This window comes from Myotis lucifugus, unplaced genomic scaffold (assembly GCF_000147115.1).
Source record: "Myotis lucifugus unplaced genomic scaffold, Myoluc2.0 scaffold_21, whole genome shotgun sequence".
NCBI classification, from domain to species: domain Eukaryota; kingdom Metazoa; phylum Chordata; class Mammalia; order Chiroptera; family Vespertilionidae; genus Myotis; species Myotis lucifugus.
Window position 1 is genome coordinate 1638246 of NW_005871069.1, and position 20581 is coordinate 1658826.

Here is a 20581-nt window from a genome sequence, read left to right on the forward strand (position 1 = left end):
TCAAGCTTGGCTGCACATTAGAATCACCTGGGAATCTTTTTAAAATCCTGATTCCTGGGCCTCATCCTCCAGAAATTGTTTCTTTGTTATGGGGTAGGGCCACAACATTAGTAACAAAGAAACAGAATTTCCCGAGGATGAGGCCCAGAAATCAGGATTTTAAAAAGATTCCCAGGTGATTCTAATGTGCAGCCAAGCTTGAGAACCACTGATCTATAGATATAGTATTTCCAAAGATAGCTTCAATAATAGATCAAATCATTTCACTTCCATGCTCCACTCCAAGGGCAGGTTCCTGCCTGAAACCTTGCCCTGAGGTGGGTTCCTGCCTGAAACCTCGCCCTCCAGGAAACAGCTGTGGGAAGGCGCAACCATTTCCAAGATGACCCTGCAGGACTGACTTCCTTCCAGTTGGTCGCGGTTCTGGCCGTGATGTTAAACCCAAGGTTTTTATATAAGGAGACTAGAGGCCCGATATATGAAGATTCATGCACTGCAGTGGGGGTCCCTCAGCCCGGCCTGCCCCCTCTTACAGTCTGGGAGCCCTCAGGGGCAGGAGGCGACCCAGCGATCAGGGGAAGGTGATGCCCCCATCACACCTCTGCTGCTGCCACTTCCGGCAGTGCAAGCCTCGGCAAGCCCTGGTTACCTGAGCCTCGGGAGGCCCTGGGCAGCTTGCCTGCACCTTGGGCCAGGCCTGGGCAGCTGGGCAGCCACCATCCCAGGCTTGCCTGCACCTCAGGCTGGTCCTGGTAGGATGAGGGGACTTGGGGACTCTGGAGGCAGGCGCACCCCAGCGAGGCTGAGGGGATTGGGCACTGCCATCTTGTGGCTGTGAGCGCCACCATCTGTGAGGGTGTGGCAGTCAATTAGAAAATTCCCTCCTTATTGGCTGTGGGCGCTGCCATCTTTGACGGTGGGGCAGTCAATTAGCATATTCCCTCATTGGCTGTGGGCACCGCCATCTTTGCAATGGCATGAGGGTCAATTAGCATATTCCCTCTTTATTAGATAGGATACATCCAGGTGTAACTACTTCTCGCCATCTCTACTGTTACCATCTTGGTACAAGTCAACATTATCATGTCTTCCCTGGGTTATTTAAATAGTGTCTTAACTTTTCTTCCTGCTCCCTACTTTCCCCTCAGTGTATTCTAAACACCATAGCCAATATAACCTTTTAAATATGTAAGGCCAATAATTTACTCTTCTACTCAAATCTTCCAATGGCTTCTTCTCTCACTTAGAGTAAAGGGCAAACTCACAGAATGGGCTACAATTCTCTACCTGTCTGTGTTAGTTATCTATTGCTGTATAATAGAGAGTCCCCAAACTTGGCAGTAGAAAACAATGTTTCGAATAAATGCCTATTATTTAACAATTTTGCATGACCAGAATCTGAAAACATCTTAATTGACTAATTATGGTTCAAGGTCTTCCACGAGATGCAATCAACTTATTGGCCAGGGCTGCAGTCAGCTTAAGTCACTATTAGAGCTGAAGGATCCACTTTCAAGCCCACTCATGTGATTGTTGGCAGGCTTCGGTTCTTTGCAAGATGCTGGAGTAGCCCCAGCTCCTCATCTTGCTGTGTGGGCCTCTACATAGGGCAGTGATGGCGAACCTTTTGAGCTCGGCGTGTCAGCATTTTGAAAAACCCTAACTTAACTCTGGTGCCATGTCACATATAGAATTTTTTTGATATTTGCAACCATAGTAAAACAAAGACTTATATTTTTGATATTTATTTTATATATTTAAATGCCATTTAACAAAGAAAAATCAAAAAATGAGTTCGCGTGTCACCTCTGACACGTGTGTCATAGGTTCGCCATCACTGACATAGGGGATGCTGTCACCATAGAAGCTGCCTTCCTACAGTACAAGTGACTCAAAACAGAGAGAGAGAGAGAGAGGATGTGCAAGATGGAAGCCACAGTCTTAGAAGTCACATCCCAACTCAACTCTGGTGCCATTTTCTGTTTATTAGAAATGACTTAATAAGTATAGCTATACTTAAAGGGAATGATCATACAAAGGTGGGACTCCTGGGAGTCAGGAATCTGTGGCCACCTTGGAGACTGCCCACCACCATGATCTTCATACTTCCCTCTCTGCCTTCTTTTCTTTTCTCTGGGGAAGCCAAACATTCAGTCAGAGCTTTTGTCTTCCCTTTGCCTTGAGCACTTTCAATCCAGTTACTCTTATGGCTTATTCCCTTACTTCTTTTAACTTTCTGTTGAAATTTAACTTCACAGTGAGACCTTCCCTAACCATACAATTTAGAAGCATATCCGTCTACACGAGCCTCCTGATACCTTCTATCCCCTTCTGTGCTCTATTTTTATTTTTTTTAAATACACTTTATTGATTTTTTACAGAGAGGAAGGGAGAGGGATAGAGAGTTAGAAACATTGATGAGAGAGAAATATCGATCAGCTGCCTCCTACACACCTCCTACTGGGATGTGCCCACAACCAAGGTACATGCCCTTGACCGGAATCGAACCTGGGACCTTTCAGTCTGCAGGCCGACGCTCTATACACTGAGCCAAACTGGTTAGGGCTATTTTTCTTATTGTTTTCTAACATATTATTTTACTTATTTATTTTGTTTATTTTCTAACTCCTCTCACTACAGCAACATCCTCTTAACTGGCTCTTAGGCTTTCAATCTTGAATTCCTTCTATAACCAAATGAGTATGCTTTGACAATTATTGCTCCATATGCTGAAACTTTCAGTAACACTTGCTAGCCTGACACTGTTGTCTTGTTGGGTGGGATAAGAACAAGCTAGGGTTGGTACTGATCTCCAGAAAAACATTTATAAATACATGTACTATGTAGCAGATAATATTCATTCTCTGCCTATATTCCTATGCTCCAGATATTTCATCTCCATCTGTTTTTGAAGAAATAGTCTACATCCCCAAACATACTAAGGATCTTCAAACAAGACTGACAGAAATTGGAGTATAAATACCTCTGCTCCCTTGCCCTGGTAAAATAACAATGAGGTATTATTCTATACTAGAGGCCTAGTGCAAGAATTCATGAACAGGTGGGGTCCCTCAGAGTGGCCTGTGGGGATTGGGCCCCAGCTCGTGCCCCCAGCCTTGAAGCCCTGCAGCCCCACCTGGCACCCTGCCTTGCCCTGGCACTGCCCCCTTACCTGCTCCACCATCCCGTCTGCGGGGCAATCAATCGGGGACAGGGCCTCCCCAATCCTGGTCCCTCAGCACCTGGGAGCTGGGCAGCGGCCTCACCCCCACCACTGCCACTAATCACCATCTGTAGGGCGATAGGCGGGGCGATCAGGCCCCACTTGCACCCACCTTGGCCTGGCACTGCCTGCTCACCTGCTCCACTATCCCACTGCAGTCCCACTCTCGTTGGGGCCCATCAGGGCTGGCAGTGCCTCCACTGCAGGCCACTGCCAGTGCCTCTTTGCTGACGCCTCCCTCCTGGTGGTCAGCGCATGTCATAGCGAGCAGTCAAACTCCTGGTCAATCTTCTGGCTGCCAAGGGGACAATTTGCATATTGGGCTTTTATTATATAGGATTATTTCCAAGTTTTCCTACATGATTAGGCTCAGTCACTACAGCAGTAGTTAGCTTGTTAACACACCCTTTATTGGTTGCCTTCCATTCTTTGTATCATTTTCTCACTTCCCTACTGATATTTTTCACAATTCCCAAATAAAATACTTGCATTCAAATCCTGTCTCAATATTTGCCAAGGGAAAATCCTACCCAAAATTATCTATTTTTAACTTTCCTCTCCAGTCTCATTTCCAACTTGGCTTGTTAGGTTCAATTCTTTGTTTTATCTTTGGATGTTATTTTGTTCGTTTGTTTTTAAATCCTAATGCTGGCATTCCAGATTAAATTCAGAATGGCAAAAATAATAAAAAAAATCATTTACACCTACCTAGTATAATTTCTAGATCATTCCTGAGGGTGGTCCCTCCAGGTCCACCCTGGTGACCCATTATGGGGTCTTTGAAAGAACCTAAACATCTAGGGATCCTTAAAGAAGCTATTGGGTCTAGCAGTGTCTCTGAACCAGACTTTCATAGTTGCTATAATTTTTGTTTTTTGTTAATCTTCATCTGAACATATTTTTTCCATTGTTTTTCCAGAGACAGTGGAAAGGAGGGAGGTAAGGAGAGAGACAGGAGAGAAAAAGAGAAACATTGATGTGACAGAGACACATTGATTGGTTGCCTCCCACACACACCCCAACCGGGGCCAAGGAATCAAACCTGAGATCTTTCGGTGTGCAGGCTGATGGTCTAACCACTGAGAAACATGGGCCATAGTTGCTCTACAATGGAACACAACTGATCTAGATTTATACAACACTAGATGCCTGGTGAACAAAAATTTGTGCACTCAGGGGGCGGGGGTCCCTCAGCCCGGCCTGTGCCCTCTCACAATCTGGGAGCCATCAGGGGATGACCACCTTGCTGGCTTAGGCCTGCTCCCTGGGGGATTGGGCCTAAGCTGGCAATCAGACATCCCTCTGGCAGCCCGGCAGCCCTCAGGGGATGCCCACTTGCCAGCAGGGAGCAGACCTAAGCTGCAGTCAGACATCCTTAGCACTGCTGAGGAGGCAGGAGAGGCTCCCACCACCACCGCTATACTGGCAACCATCAGCCTGGCTTGTGGCTGAGCAGAGCTCCTCCATGTGGGAGCTCACTGACCACCAGAGGGCAGCTCCTGCACTGAGCATCTGCCCCCTGGTGGTCAGTGTGTGTCATAGTGACCAGTCATTCCCAGTCTTTCTGCTGTTAGGGTCAGTTTGCATATTACCCTTTTACTATATAGGATAGAGGCCTGGTGCACGGGTGGGGGCTGGCTGGTTTTCCCTGAAGGGTGATCCGGCTTGGGTTCCTGGCCAGCCTGGATGATGGGCTGATGGCTGTTTGCAGCTGGTCACACCCCCTTCAGGGTGGGGGCCCCCACTGGGGTGCCTGGCCAGTCTGGGTGAGGGGCTGAGGGCCGTTTTCAGGCTGGCGGGTGACTGAAGCTCCCAGCCTCTTTTTTTTCTCTTTTTTTTTAATTCTGGGATTTATTTACCTTCTATAGCTGTCACTGGAGCTGAGAGCCGGCTCCAGCTCTGAGGCTGTGGCTGGCTGAAAGCAGGTATCTGGGTTTGTTTAGCTTCTATAATTGAAACTCTGTTGCCATCACTGGCGCTCTAAGCTCTTAACCCGCTGGCGGCTGAAAGCAGGTTTCTGGGTTTATTTAGCTTCTATAATTGCAACATTGTTGCATCTGGAGTTAAGAGCTGGGCTGCGGCAGGCAGAGAACCTTGGCTTCCTCCGTCACTGGAGCAAGCAAACCTCATGTTTGTTTCAGCTGCGTGGCTGCCGGCCGCCATCTTGGTTGGCAGTTAATTTGCATATCTTGCTGAGTAGCCAATGGGAAGGGTAGCAAAGTTACGGTTAATTACCATGTTTCTCTATTATTAGATAGGATGGGTTTTTAAGTGGTAGAAAAGTTTCACCATTAGGTTCATCATTATTGTAGAATTACAGCCAATTACTGATTCAATAAATCCAATTATGTTATTCTTCACTAGTGTTTAATTGTATTTCACTTAATTTCACTACTGGAAGGATAGGTAATAGAATGGTGTCTAAGGCTTTTTCTCACCCAACCAAAATTTATGATCTTTTAACACCTCTTAAGTCAGAATGACTGAGATTTTCCCATCTTGACTTATGATTAGCATGAAGTAAGAATTAGAATGATAGAGAGCACCTTGAGTTTTACCTAGTTCCATTTCCTTTTTTCTGTCACCCCTTCAGAATAGAGTTATCTTACTTTACATCAAAGATCTGTAATGATTCATATGAAACTACATCCTTTAGTAGCTCACTCCTGCAGCTAACTCAGCATTAACAGCTAGTTATTATAGCGTTTGGTATGTAGTAGACACAAATATTTTGTGAGTAAAGGTTGACTAAAGAAAATGTTCAAAGTATAAATATAGATCCCTTTTATCTTTCTTGGACTTTAGCAAGAAGAAAATTGCTCAGCATTTTTGTCAAAGCCCTTTATTGGGCTTGAAGAGAACACTAACTAAAGGAATCTTTTCTCTTGACAAGATGACTTTTAAAGACTTTTAATAGGAGCACTTGTTTTGTTTTTAAATTTTTATAGCAATTCTGGATACTAATCTTTGTATTTTAAGCTGGGAGGAATATTGAATACAATAAGCTGAGAGGGTTGCCACAAATAGAGTGAGGAAGAAGGAAGGAGGAGTACATTCCTAAACTTAAATGCCATAATCTAACTGGATAAATTTTTAAGCTACCCCCATAAAATAAAACTAATAAGTAAAAGAACAGCACTGTCTGTTTCTCATCAACACTCAATTTAGTCAGCATTTATTGAACATCTTCCCAATGTGATCTGGCATGTTCAAAGAAGGAAAACGCACAGTCATGCTTTGGAAGAGCTGGTAGCTTCTAAGGTGCTCTTCTTTCTCAATAATTTCATAATTCATTAAGAACTTGGTTTTTATTTAGTATAATCTAAGAAGGCTTTTGCAGTAAACATTAATTTCCAGTGTTTACATGCCTTAGAGCTTTGAATCAAGAGGCAGAGAAAGACAGGAAAGTGTGAAATGTTTAACTAAAAGTTTCCATTCACTTTAAACTCTTTCCATTTGCTCTTTCATTCTTTTTTCCTAAATACTATCAAAGGTTTATGCTGGATTCCAAAGAAGTTCATATAAACTTTGCATATGTAAGTGGAGTTTCCAGCATAGCAGAGTGAATAAATGCTTTATAACTTTTTCCTTTTACTTATTCTCATTGCCATTTTCTCGTCATGAATTAGCCTTTTATGAGACCTTTTTTCCAGCGATTTTTAAAAAGATAGGCTACAGCTTTTTACAAGTTGCAATAACTACTCTTAGATGACATATTAAATGTTCTGAACAAAATTCCAGTGTGGTGGTTGTGGGGAAGTAGTTCCAACACTAGCTGGGTGTCCCAACATTTAACTTAATTCTGATACTAGTCCCAGAGACATCAGATTCCACAGGCTAAGAGCTCAGTCCCACAAGACCACCCTCCACTTCAGATGCCAAACACAAGCCTAGGTTATTACCTATGATTCTGACTGATTGGTTACAGATTGGAGGTTACCATGTCCCCCTCCTTGGGTTCAATTAATTGGTTAGCATGGCTCACAGAACTCAAGGAAATGGATAAGTAACTGATCACAGTGCAGCTGAAAGTTCACTCATACCATAAATGATGCCAGATAAACTCTAAAAGAGTCTGGAGGCTTAGCTAGAAATAAATCGTAACTAAAATGGAGGTTCAGCTGCTTGCCACAACAAAAGCCAAACTTGTTAGACAGATGCTTGTGCAAAAGAAAAGAAGTTCATTCACACCTTAGAGCAGTGATGGCAAACCTATGACACACATGTCAGAGGTGACACGTGAACTCATTTTTTTGGTTGATTTTTCTTTGTTAAATGGCATTTAAATATATAAAATAAATATCAAAAATATAAATCTTTGTTTTACTATGGTTGCAAATATCAAAAAATTTCTATATTTGACACGGCACCAGAGTTAAGTTAGGATTTTTCAAAATGCTGACACGCCGAGCTCAAAAGGTTCGCCATCACTGCCTTAGAGAATGGTGGACTCAAAGACCATCTCCTCTTCCTGCTCAATTGAATGGTTATTACAGGGATAAGGAGGGAAGGGACCCTTTTTTTCTATCAAATTGTGTTGTTAGTTTTTGGAGTGCTCAGGTCTTATCCATTCATCTTTCTAGCCTTTGGCACGCTCAATGCAGGAACTTTCCCCTGCACCATCTTGGCCAATGGGGGAATCTCCCCAATGCTCTCTGACTATCTACTGGTATCAGGGTTAGTGAGGAGGGAGTGGCTGCAGGTCCTGCTGTCAGGAAGCCTGAAGATATCACAGCCCTCAGCCCACCTCCCCACACTGGACATGGCACTGCACATTCAGGTGAAGTAGTTAGAGTCTATGGGGCACCCTTGGATCCCAGTGTGCCAATGACTTCTGTATAGCCGCCATATGGTCCACCCCTCTGAAGTGGCCAGCCAGGCCCTGCTCACTCTGCTACAAGCTGCCTGCACTACAGCTGACTGTCTACAGTAACAAAATGATAAAGATTTATTCAAGGGTCTCTGAGTTTGCAAACTGAAAACACAGCTAAGCAAGACCCCAGAAGTGTTCCACAGGAGAAAGAAAAATTAAGAGTTCTTACTGTAAAAAGTGCATTCTAGAAAATAATCAGTCCTACTCTATTCCGTTTGGCTGTGTGGATAGAGCATCCACCTGCTGGCGCTGACTGGAAGACTTTGAACGATGGATGAATGACTACTTGGCATATGTTTCTGTGAAAGAGAAGCTAAGGGGCTAGTGGCATAAGGAGCCAAAAAAACCTCAAATGACTGCCTCCTTAGGATTTTATTGTCACAACTAGAGGCCCAGTGCACGAAATCCATGCACAGTGTGTGTGTGTGTGTGTGTGTGTGTGTGTGTGTGTGTGTGTGTGTGTCTCAACCCAGCCTGCACCCTCTCCAATCTGGGACCTTTCAAGGGATGTCCGACTGCCCATTTAGGTCCGATCCCAGTGGGGCCCCAACTGCTCACCTGCCTGCCTGACTGATTGCCCCTAACCACTCCCCTGCCAGCCTGATCGATGCCTAACTGCCCTCCCTTGCCAGCCTGGTCGCCCCTAACTGCCCTCGCCTGCTGGCCTGGTCCCCCCCCCAACTGCCCTCTTCTGCAGACCTGGTTCCCCCCAAATGCCCTCCCCTGCAGGGCTGGTTCCCCCCTAACTGCCCTCCCCTGCAGGACTGGTCCACCCCAACTGCCCTCCCCTGCTGGCCTGATCACCCACAACTGCCCTCCCCTGCAGGCCATCTTGTGGTGGCCATCTTTGACCACATGGGGGCAGCCATCTTGTGTGTTGGAGTGATGGTCAATTTGCATATTACTCTTTTAATAGATAGGATAGCTTGAATTAAAATTAACCTTTAGATACAATCAGCAGGGTAAGCATCCTTGAGAAAGCACATGCTTCTACAAGGTTGGGTCTAAAAGACTAAACAAAGACCCTAGCAAAACACCTGGGGATCAGACTTGTTTGGAAAAGTCAAGGTAGGGGCTGCCGCCTTTGTCAAGGACCCCCCAGTGACCCCCGACCTTTTAAAAAATCCTCCTTACAGACATTCCATCCAAGTCCTGTGCTTCCCCACATCTACCCATGGATGGAAGGATCTCAGGTTTGATTCCAGTCAAGGGCATGTACCTCAGTTTCAGGCTTGATCCCCAGCCTGGTTGGGGCACATGTGGGAGACAACCAATCGATGTGTCTCTTTCACATCAATGTCTCTCTCTCTCTCTCTCTCTCTCTCTCTCTCTCTCTCTCTCTCTCTCCCCCTCTCCCTCCCTCTGTCTCTCTCTCTGTCTGCTTCCACTCTCTCTAAAAATCAATGGAAAAAAATATCCTTGGGTGAGGAAAGAAAATAATCAGCCCTGCATGCTTGGCCCTAGGATTGGTCTAGCATGGTTATCAGACAGATATCAGACGGTCTGGATGATGGATGCTAGGTAGATGTCAGGTGATCTGGATACATGAACATTCATACCTTAGTATTCAGAGGGTGATCAGAGTTTTATCTGAAAGTTCAATGGATATGCAAGCATTGATACAGGACTGCAAAGTTCAAAAGTTTAGTTCCCAGGCTAATTAAAAGAAGAATAGAATTGTTTCCTCATGTCTAAACCTACTTGATTTTAGAGCAGGTTTACTATGATGACTGTATTTTATTTCTTTTAGTATTTTTTTTTAATCCTCACCCAAAAATGTTTTTTTTCCATTGATTTTTAGAGAGAGTGGAAGGGAGAGAGTCAGGCAGGGGAGAGAGAAAAACATCAATGTGAAAGAGACACATTGATTGGTGGCCTTCTGCACATGTTCCAACTGGGGCTGTGGATGGAACCTGCAACCGAGATATCTGCCCTTGAACAGGAATCGAACCTTAGACCCTTTGATGCTCATACCAATGCTCAAATCACTGAGAAACACTGTCCATGGCTGCATTTTATTTCTTTGTGACTCGTAGCCATCCAGGGATTAAAGGTTCTTCACCCCACTCCTTTTTACCCTTAATCTTAATAAGCACACGTTTCTTTGAACCAGGGCTATTCCAGCAAATTCCTTTCTCTGACCACCAACTAAAGATTCTGGTCACACAATTTCAATGTGTGAAGGAGGGGTTTTCCCACACCAACAAGAAATTTTTGGACACCAGATGGGTGTCCTACAATTCAACTCAATTCTGACATAATCTACCTGGAAATAGCATCAGATCCCTTAGGTTAAGGGCCTGGTCCTACAAGACTGCTCCTCCTGCCCCAACTACAGACACCAGTATGAAGTCCAGGTCGTCACCTGTTCTTCTAACCGACTTGTTACAGATTGGAGTTTGCAGTGGCCTCTGCCTTGGGTTTGATCATTTTGCTAGAGCAGCTCACAGGAGGCCACATCAGGACTGCAGCCACATTTGGGATGGCAAATTCCAAACTTCCACTCATGGTTGGTTCTCCTGGCAGACAGCACCCATCCTTAAGTGCTTTCCAAAAGTCATATCATCAACCCAGTTGTGGTGGAAAGAGGTTTATTATGTATAACAGAACACCCATTTTACTTTTATGGCTCTGAAGCTATTTCAGGAACTAGGGTCAATATACCAAATATTATGAAAAAAGATGCTCCCATTGCTTTTCCTAGTCAAGAAATTTCAAGGATTTGGGGAGCTGTAAACCAGGAACCATGGAAAAAGACCAAATATATATGAGAAATGTATTTTGGTCATCTGACTGACTATATATTTACTAGATGCCTGGTGCACAAAATTTGTGCACTGGGGGGGGTGTCCCTCAGCCCAGCCTGCACCCTCTACAATCGGGACCCCTCGAGAGATGTCCTACTGCCCGTTTAGGCCCGATCCTGGACTGTTGACACCCAACCACTCACCTGCCTGCCTGCCTGATTGCCTCTAACCACTTCTGCCCCTAACTGCCCTCTCCTGCTGGCCTGGTCACCCCTAACTTCTCTCCCTTGCCAGCCTAGTCACCCCTAACTGTCATCTCCTGAAGGCCTGATCACCCACAACTGCCCTCCCTTTCAGGCCTGGTCCCTCCCAACTTTCCTCCCCTTCTGGCCATCTTGTGTCCACATGGGGGTGGCCATCTTTGATCACATGGGCGGCCATCTTGTGTGTTGGAGTGATGGCCAATTTGCATATTACCTCTTTATTAGATAGGATTATAAATCATAGTATCACATATTTAATCAGAAACACAAAATAAAAACATGTTAAAGTATTCATTTTTATATTTTAGATCAGATTTATTATTTACTTATATTTTATGCAACAATATTGTTTATTTGAAATTTAATTGCTTAATTTAAGTACATAAAATCAACTTTCCTCTGCAGATGAGTTTTATGGATATTTTCAGGACTGACCAGGAAGATATATAATATTAAAGAGAATTCCCAGTAGCATTTTTTAAAAATATATATGCTTTTATTGATTTCAGAGATGAAGGGATAGGGAGAGAGAGAAACATCAATGATGAGAGAATCATTGATCAGCTGCCTCCTGTACACCCCCTATTGGGGATCAAGCCCACAACCCAGGAATGTGCCCTGACTGGGAATTGAACCATGACCTCCTGGTTCATAAGTAGATAATCAACCACTGAGCACACCAGCTGGGCTCCAGTAAGATTCTTAATTTAGGATATAAATAAAACAGTAGCAGCCCTAGCAGTTTTGACTCCATGGTTGGAGCGCTGGCCCAAGGACTGAAGGAATCCAGGTTTGATTCCAGTCAAGAGTATATACATCTGTGACAGGCTCAATCCCCAGCCACCGGTCCAGGCATATGCGAGAGGCAACCAATCTATGTGTCTCACATCAATGTTTGTCTTTCTCTGTCTCTCCCTCTCCCTTCCACTCTTGTCTAAAAATCAATGGAAAAAATATCCTCCGGTGAGGATTATCCAAAAACCAAGCAAACAAAACAAAAAGCAATAGTAATGTTTGGTTCAATTTATGTCTTAGTTGATTTATTTATTTTTTAATGTAAACATTCTTGATTTATTAATTTTCAGAGTAATGACACAAATTCTCCTTGGAATGGAAAACTTGCTTGTCTGGGTTACTTCATTCTTTTTCTCTTTTTCAAAAGTGCATCTCGTAGTGCCAACTGCTTTTCTTGGAAGGAATGCTTACTTTTTGAGTGGACATTATGATTATAGCGCATCATCATAAAGTTCTTTTTTTTTTCTTCTCTTTATTTGTGGGACTGAAAAATTGATTCATTTTCGTTTTCTTCCTCACAAATTCTTTTCAGTCTGTTTTTCCAGCTATTGCAGTTGCTAGTCTTGTCCCCTTGTCAGACTTTTGTTTTTTTATGAAGGCGAGGTGTTCAATGTCCCAAAGAGAGTAACTCACTCCTGCAATCTTCATCACTGTCTATTTCAATGCATTTCCTCTTTAGGGCTTTCCCGGGGACAGAGTTGAGTTCTTTCCTCATTTGGGCCAGATTTTCTGGATATCTTCCTGAGTTGGTTGGTGCTGAGGGCTACAGCTCTGGTTTCCACTTCTCTGAGGGCATTGCTGTTCAGCTTCTTGGAGATTTCCTGCTGTTCTTCATGGCAAGAGTGGTGCACGTCAACCCAATCACCATCCTCATCAGCCTCTTCACTAAGACTGGCACTTTCCCACCCATGTTCATCGTTTTCAGCATTCTCTTCTTCTTTTTTAACTTCTAGAATTTATATTCCTGGAATGTAAATTTTAGCATCTTATTCTCCATATTTTTGTACTACTGCCTCTGTAGACTTACCCCAGAATTTCTTCTGTAACACCTGAGGATTTGGTGTTTGGAAGAGCTGAATCAAAGTTCTAGAAGACATCATAACATTCTTATCTTTGTGTGATTTATACTGAACCAGGTATTGGAGAAGTTCTTTAGTCATAGCTAGAGGATGAGATATTATCTCCTTCATAGCATTGAGTCCCACTGTCATGGTTTCCCCAGAGTTTTTATGGATAACAAAATTGTTGGCCACAACCATAAGCAATGATTGAATACTAAGTGATACGATGCTTGTGCGGCAAACAGATGGATCTTTCTTACTTCTCTTTGGTGGGTTGCAGAAAACTTTGCACAAAGAGATAGAAGTTGAAGAGAAAAAGCTTATGAATTCCCACCAATTTGTAAATGAGGTCCAAGAGCATCATCTTCACTTCAAACCTCTCCTTAGAGCTCTCTATCTGCTTTAGTAGTTTTTCTGCAAAATCTTGGGGGTCATGAATCAAGTGAATAGCTAAAAAGTTAGACACCTCTTTTTATCTTCTCCTTTTGTTTCTTGTACACCTTCATAGCCTTTTCCAACCTTTTCTTGTGTTTGAAGCTTTTCTTCCCTGTGGCATACTGCACTGCAGGTCTCTTGCTGTTTGGTCCCTCATCTTCAGATGTTGAGTCGCTGTCCTGTTTCTCCTCTTCATCCTTCCCAAGGATGAATGTCATAACAGCAACATGTGTCATGGTGATCTTAGAGACACATGCCGTTGTGATCACATGGACAGTTTTGGCATCATTCCAGATGTTTCTTCTGTAGAGTTCAATTATCATATCCAAAGATATCTTGGTTGCAGTTGCATTGCTGTCTTTTAACATGGTATATATGAAATTCTGCAACACTACATTCACTTTATTGTTCTTGTGCTTTGCATTTATATTCTTTTTATAAAATACTAGTAGCCCTGCACATGAATCCATGTGCCAGTAGCTCTCTGCGGGGCCTGGCCATTCCGTGCTTGCTGCCCAGAGGCTCTCTGCAACCCAGAGGCCCATCCGCGGCTGGGCACACAATGCTTGCCTCGTCACTGGGACGATGACGCAAGCTTTCCCCCCCCTACCCCCGGCCACTCTGTGCCCGCTGCCCTGAGGCCCTCTGCGGCGGGGGTGAAGCAAGCATTCTGCCAGGCTGCTCATGCTGCCTGCTCTCAGGGGCTGCCCACCCCCCCCAGGACTGGGGGACTCCGATGGGGCTGAGAGGACTGGATATCGCCATCTTGTGGCTATGGGTGCCCCCATCTTTGTGATGGAGTGATGGTTAATTTGCATATTACCCTGTTATTATATAGGCTATTTTTATTGATTTTAGAGAGGAAAAGAGAGAGAGAAAAAGAGAGAGAGAGGAATATCAAAGATGAGAGAGAATAATTGAATGGCTGCCTCCTGCACGCCCCTACTCAGGATTGAGCCCACAACCCAGGCATGTGCCCTTGACCTGAATCAAACCTGAGACCCTTCAGTCCACAGGCCGATGCTCTATCCACTGAGCCAAACTGGCTAGGGCTGCATTTGTATTCTTGATATCAGTCCATGTATAAAATCTTTCCCAGAAGCATGGCAACACAGAAGTTCGAAGAAGAGTTCTAGCAATTTGATGTATTGATGAGATTCTTATTTCTAAGCAAGATCAAAGTTTTGCAAAATGTCATTAGAAGATCTGGATACAAGACAGGGTGATTGTAGGAGACAAGATCTTTCAACTCTTGAAGAAAGTTACTTAAATGTTCTGGGCAGCAGTGACCAATCTGTTTCATAAACATCACCAGCTATGCCAAGTCTTCGCTGGATTTATTTGGTTGTAATCTGAAATTCTCCACATTGGATTTGTAGTGATTATACTGCTGTAGAAAGTCCTCTACGTAAGCCAGTCTCACTTGATCAGGTTCTATAACTGCTCAGGTTGCTGGGCAGCTTGTTGTTTCTGTTGGACATATTAGCTGCTGATTGACTCCATGCAGAGAAGTTTTAAAAAACCTACATCGCTGGCAACTACCAACCATCCCAGCTGCGGCTAGGAATGGAGTGTGACCAGAAACAGCCCTCCCCTCCCCAGCAACGCTCAGCAGGCAGTGCTATCTTGGCTCTTAAAGCCAGCTAGTGTCTTGGTTGATTTAAATTCATGCAAATTATAACTGAAAGGGAATTCTGGCTTCATCAGGAGGTAGACCATACTTTTAATGATCATAGATTTCAAATTTTTAGAAAGAACAGAAAACAGTAATATTTTTCCAGCACCCTAAGACCTTAGCTCTTTGAGGGGAGGCCTTTGCCTTAGTTTTCATAGGCTCTGAAACTAGAGAGAGAGGAGTGGAAGTTGAGGGAAAGCATTTTCTCCCCATTTTATTGTGAGGTAATTGAAGACAAGGAACTTTTCTGAGATTATAACCAGGGTCATAACTTCAGATTTTCCGTACCCTTATGGAATACATTTTGCTCTCCTGAGCTGCTTCCTAATAGACCATGTTTCTTCTGATAGTATTTCTTCTTAGGTAAACTTATTGCTCCACTTTTTTTCTTGGTCCCATGGATGGACAGAACTTTGGTTCAAGCCTCCCCCTTCTTCTTCCTTGGAGAAATTTTTATTAAAACTTCTGACTTCTACCTCTACACCTTTCTTCACTCCAAGGGAGGAAGCTTGATGAAGCAGACTGTGATTGGTGAGGAGTCACTGAGTTACAGTGCCTAAAAGCAGGAACAAGGCTCCTCACTTTTTTTTTCACTCTGTGCGCAGATTCTGCAGGGTCTCATCTGCCTCAGCTCCCTTGTGATGAACACACCTGGTGATAAAGATCCCCCACCTTCTCAAGGCAGCAGGCAATCTACCATCATTTCTCTGTTCCAGCTCTGCCACCTCTCACTGCATGAGTAAGTTGGTGGGTGAATCTATTCCAAACCAATGGAGAGGCAGAAAGGAGGATAGGAAACCACTCAGGCTTCAAATTTGAGCCAAATTTTTCTAATGTTTCCTAGAACAAGATTGTGTTGTGCCCCGAACCAAATATAATATGCTGCATTAGATGCTCATTCCCTGTTATCCTTGTTTGAGTACTCTATCAGTAATCAATGCTGGAAGAGAGTGACAAAAGATAAGCTACTCCAACATAATAGTTATCACTATGTCAGAAGAGTTATTATTGATGCTCTTTATAACTTTGTAGTATGGAGAATTTCAGCATCTATAAACACACACACACACACACACACACACACACACACACAAAACCAAAAGCAAAAATAAACAATACAAAACACCAAACAGAATACTTTAAATAAATTCCCATGTACTCATTCACAAACCCCAACAACCATTAATTCATGCCCAATGATTCTCCATCTGGACCTTTAAGAAGTTTTTTTTAAACCTTTAAATATCTTTTTTTTTTCCTAAATGTCAAGTGTATCTCTCATTTTCTTAGACCACACAGCCTAGCGTGGATGGTAGTTAAAGCTTGGGGTTAGCAATAACAACAAGAAGACAATAATAACATCAGAGTGACTCTCAATCCAACAGCAGTAATGGGATCTCAAGTCCCCCTAACTCCTTTATTTCTCTGAGAGGATTCTAGGAAGTTAATGTATTGTTTTATTTTTGACATCCTCTATATTTTTCTTACAATAGCAAAAATGTTCTTCTTTCACTTAGAGACTCTGAGGGACAATTGCCTCTCTGCTGCTGCTGCTGGGATCAGCCTTTTTTTTTTTTTTTTGACTTAGTTTTTTAGGCTCTTCACTTTTTTTGAGAGGAAGGTATAGAGATTTCCCATATACCTTCTGCCCCCACACATGCATAGCTTACCACATTATCAACATCACTCACCAAAGCGATATATTTGTTAAAACTGATGAACCTATATTGACACATCATAATCACACCCAGTCCATAGTTTATATTAGGATTTATGCTTGGTGTTGTACATTTTATGGGTTTGGGTAAATGTATAATGATATGCATCCATCATTATAATATAGAGTATTTTATTGGCCTAAAAATCCTCTATGCTCTGCCTATTCATTCCCTCCCACCTCCAACCCTTGGCAACCACTGATTTTTTTGTTGTCATTCTTAATCCTCACCCAAGGATATTTTTCAATTGATTTTTAGAGAGAGTGGAAGGGAGGGGGAGAGGCAGAGAAAGGGAAACATCAATGTGAGAGAGACACTTCAATTGGTTGCCTATCCCATGCACCCCAACCAGGACCGGGATCAAGCAACTGAGGTACATGCCCTTGACCAGAATCCAACCTGGGACCCTTCGATCCACAGGCAGACTCTCTATCCACTGACCCAACCTGGCTAGAGTGGCAACCACTGATTTTACTATCATCATAGTTTTGCCTTTACCAGAATGCCATATAGTTGGAATGATATGGTATGTAACCATTTTAGATTGGCTTCTTTCACTTAGTAATATGCATTACTCCATGTCTTTAATAAGGTTACTCCATGCTTACCATGGCTTGAAAGCCCATTTCTTTTCATCACTGAATAATGTTCCATTGTCTAGATATATGGAAGTTTATTTATCAATTCACCTATTGAAGGATATCTTGGTTGTTTCCAAGTTTGGGCAATTATGAATAAAGCTGCAACAAAGATCTATGTGCGGGTTTTTGTGTAGACGTAATGAGAGGAATTAGCCTGACACATAGGCAGGGCAGGGATCCAGTGGAAAACAAAGGCAGGTGGAATATAGGCAGTGGCAGAAATGGTAGTTTGAGCAGCCTAACCATGCAGAAATAACAAAATGTTTTGGATTCAGAGTGGTAGGCATATGAAACTGGGGAGGGTCTACAACAATAAGGTAAACTGACTCATAGGAACTGGGAAAGTTCAGGTCCATTACTGGGCAGGAAAAATTGAAGGAATCAATCAGACAACAACCTGGATAGATATAGAGCAGACTTGTAGCAAATATATACCCCTGGACTACAAGGCTTCACGGGCAGGCCATTATTGGGTTGCCTCCCCGTGCAAGGAGTCTGAATCTACTTGTAATACATTTTCCACACTTTTGCTCAAATCTTCTGGTCCACAGAGTTCATTCTTCAGCATCGCAAGATATGATCCTGGGAAAAAAAACTCAGCTCACTGTTCCAGTTATCAGTAAGTTTTCAACTTATCTAGGAAAATACCAAGGAGTGTGATTGTTGGGTTGTGTGGTAAGAGTATATGAACATTTCCCCCTGTCTACAAACATCAAAGACTTACCAAGGATGAGAAGCTACTGACACCAGAGGCAGACAGCTATCCCAAGACATCAACAGGCCTGTATGTTTACAGATTGATGTTGAACTCAGAAACCATTTTATTTGTCTTTATCTGTCCGCTAATTATCTATTTATATAAAAACCCTGGGTGTAACATCACCACCTGAGGCTCGACCAACTGGAAGGAAGTCAGTCCTGCAGGGGTTGTCTTGGAAATGGCTGCACCCTCCCTGAGCTGTTTCCCTGCAAGGGCGGTGAGGTTTCAGGCATGAACCCGCCCTCGGAGTGTGGACTCACTGAGTCTTGGGTTGCATTGCCAAGGGCTGCGCCCTCCCTGAGCTGTTTCCCGGGAGGGCAAGGTTTGAGGCAGGAACTGGCTCTCGGAGTGTAGAGGCATATCTTTATAAACTTTTAATACATTTTATTAGAGGTCGTGGTAGTACTGTTTTACCCACAGTGTCTACAGGAATTGCTGCAAATTTACTTCTCGGTGGAAGCACCTTTCATTCCCAATATAAATTACCCATTCCACTAAATCAGTGGTTTTCAACCTTCTGGCCCTTTAAATACAGTTCCTCATGTTGTGACCCAACCATAAAATTATTTTCGTTGCTACTTCATAACTGTAATGTTGCTACTGTTATGAATCATAATGTAAATATCTGATATTCAGGTCTTAGGTGACCCCTGTGAAAGGGTCGTTCGACCGCCAAAGGGGTCGAGACCCACAGGTTGAGAACCGCTGCACTAAATGAAACTTCAATTTCTAGACTCGATATAAACAGTGAAGTTGCTAAAACTATTAAAAAGGCCCAACTTCTCATTATTGATGAATGCACCATGGCATCCAGTCATGCTATAAACGCCATAGACAGATTACTAAGAGAAATTTGAATGTTGTATTTGTTGTGAAAGTTCTCCTTCTTGGAGGGGATTTTCGACAGTGTCTCAGTATTGTACCGCATGCTATGCGATCGGCCATAGTACAAACAAGTTTAAAGTACTGCAATGTTTGGGGATGTTTCAGAAAGTTGTCTCTTACAACAAATATGAGATCAGAGGATTCTGCTTATAGTGAATGGTTAGTAAAACTTGGAGATGGCAAACTTGATAGCAGTTTTCATTTAGGAACAGATATTATTGAAATCCCCTGTGAAATAATTTGTAATGGATCTATTATTGAAGCTACCTTTGGAAATATTATACCTATAGATAATATTAAAAATATATCTAAACGTGCAATTCTTTGTCCAAAAAATGAGCACGTTCAAAAATTAAATGAAGAAATTTTGGATATACTCGATGGAGATTTTCACACATATTTGAGTGATGATTCCATTGATTCAACAGATGATGCTGAAAAGGAAAAATTCCCATCAAATTTCGTAATAGTATTATTCCTTTGGGAATGCGGTGTCATAAATTAAAATTGAAAGTGGGTGCAATCATCATGCTATTGAGAAATCTTAATAGTAAATGGGGTCTTTGTAATGGTACCAGATTTATTATCAAAAGATTATGACCTAACATTATCGAAGCTGAAATATTAACAGGATCTGCAGAGGGAGAGGTTGTTCTGATTCCAAGAATTGATTTCTCCCCATCTGACACTGGCCTCCCATTTAAATTAATTTGAAGACAGTTTCCCGTGATGCCAGCATTTGTGATGACTATTAATAAATCACAAGGACAAACTCTAGACAGAGTAGGCATATTCCTACCTGAATTCGTTTTCGCACATGATCAGTTATATGTTGCTTTCTCTCGAATTCGAAGAGCATGTGATGTTAAAGTTAAAGTTCTAAATACTTCAGCACAAGGGAAATTAGTCAAGCACTCTGAAAGTGTTTTCACTCTGAATGTGGTGTACAGGGAGATATTAGAATAAGTTTAATCACTTTATCAGTCATAGTTTGCATCACTGTTGTTTTTATATCATGTTTTTGTTGTTTTTACATCATGTTTTTGTTGTTTTCATATCATGTTTTTGTCGTTTTTATATCATGCCTCTGTTGTTATATCCTTTTGTTACTGTTTATTTATCAATAAATTTATATATTATTTTCATATACATTTTACTAATTTCCTTTCATCTCTGACACTTCTATAATAGAGAAAGGGCAAATAGCAATATTAAAATATTTCTGCTAATTAATTCCCTCTTAATGTGCATGAATTTCATGCACCAGGCTACTAGTAATAATAATAATAATAGTTATACATGTTATTTGGGTTTCTCTATATAATCCAATTGTTTATGATTACTGACCATGTATAAAATAACTGTTAATACTCTCTTTTTATGGCTTATATAAATGTTATACTAGATGCAAAATACAAAAAAATGAGATATGGCAATACTCAGATCATGATGGTTCACAGAATAGAAATCATCCAGAGTGTGAAGGGTTTTTTATTTTATTTTTT

The 20581-nt window shown here is 42.5% G+C and overlaps 1 pseudogene; it reads right to left on the minus strand.

The window, feature by feature from the left end:
• Positions 1-12238: 12238 nt before the first annotated feature.
• Positions 12239-14878, minus strand: LOC102428346 (annotated as a pseudogene).
• Between the last annotated feature and the right edge of the window lie 5703 nt (positions 14879-20581).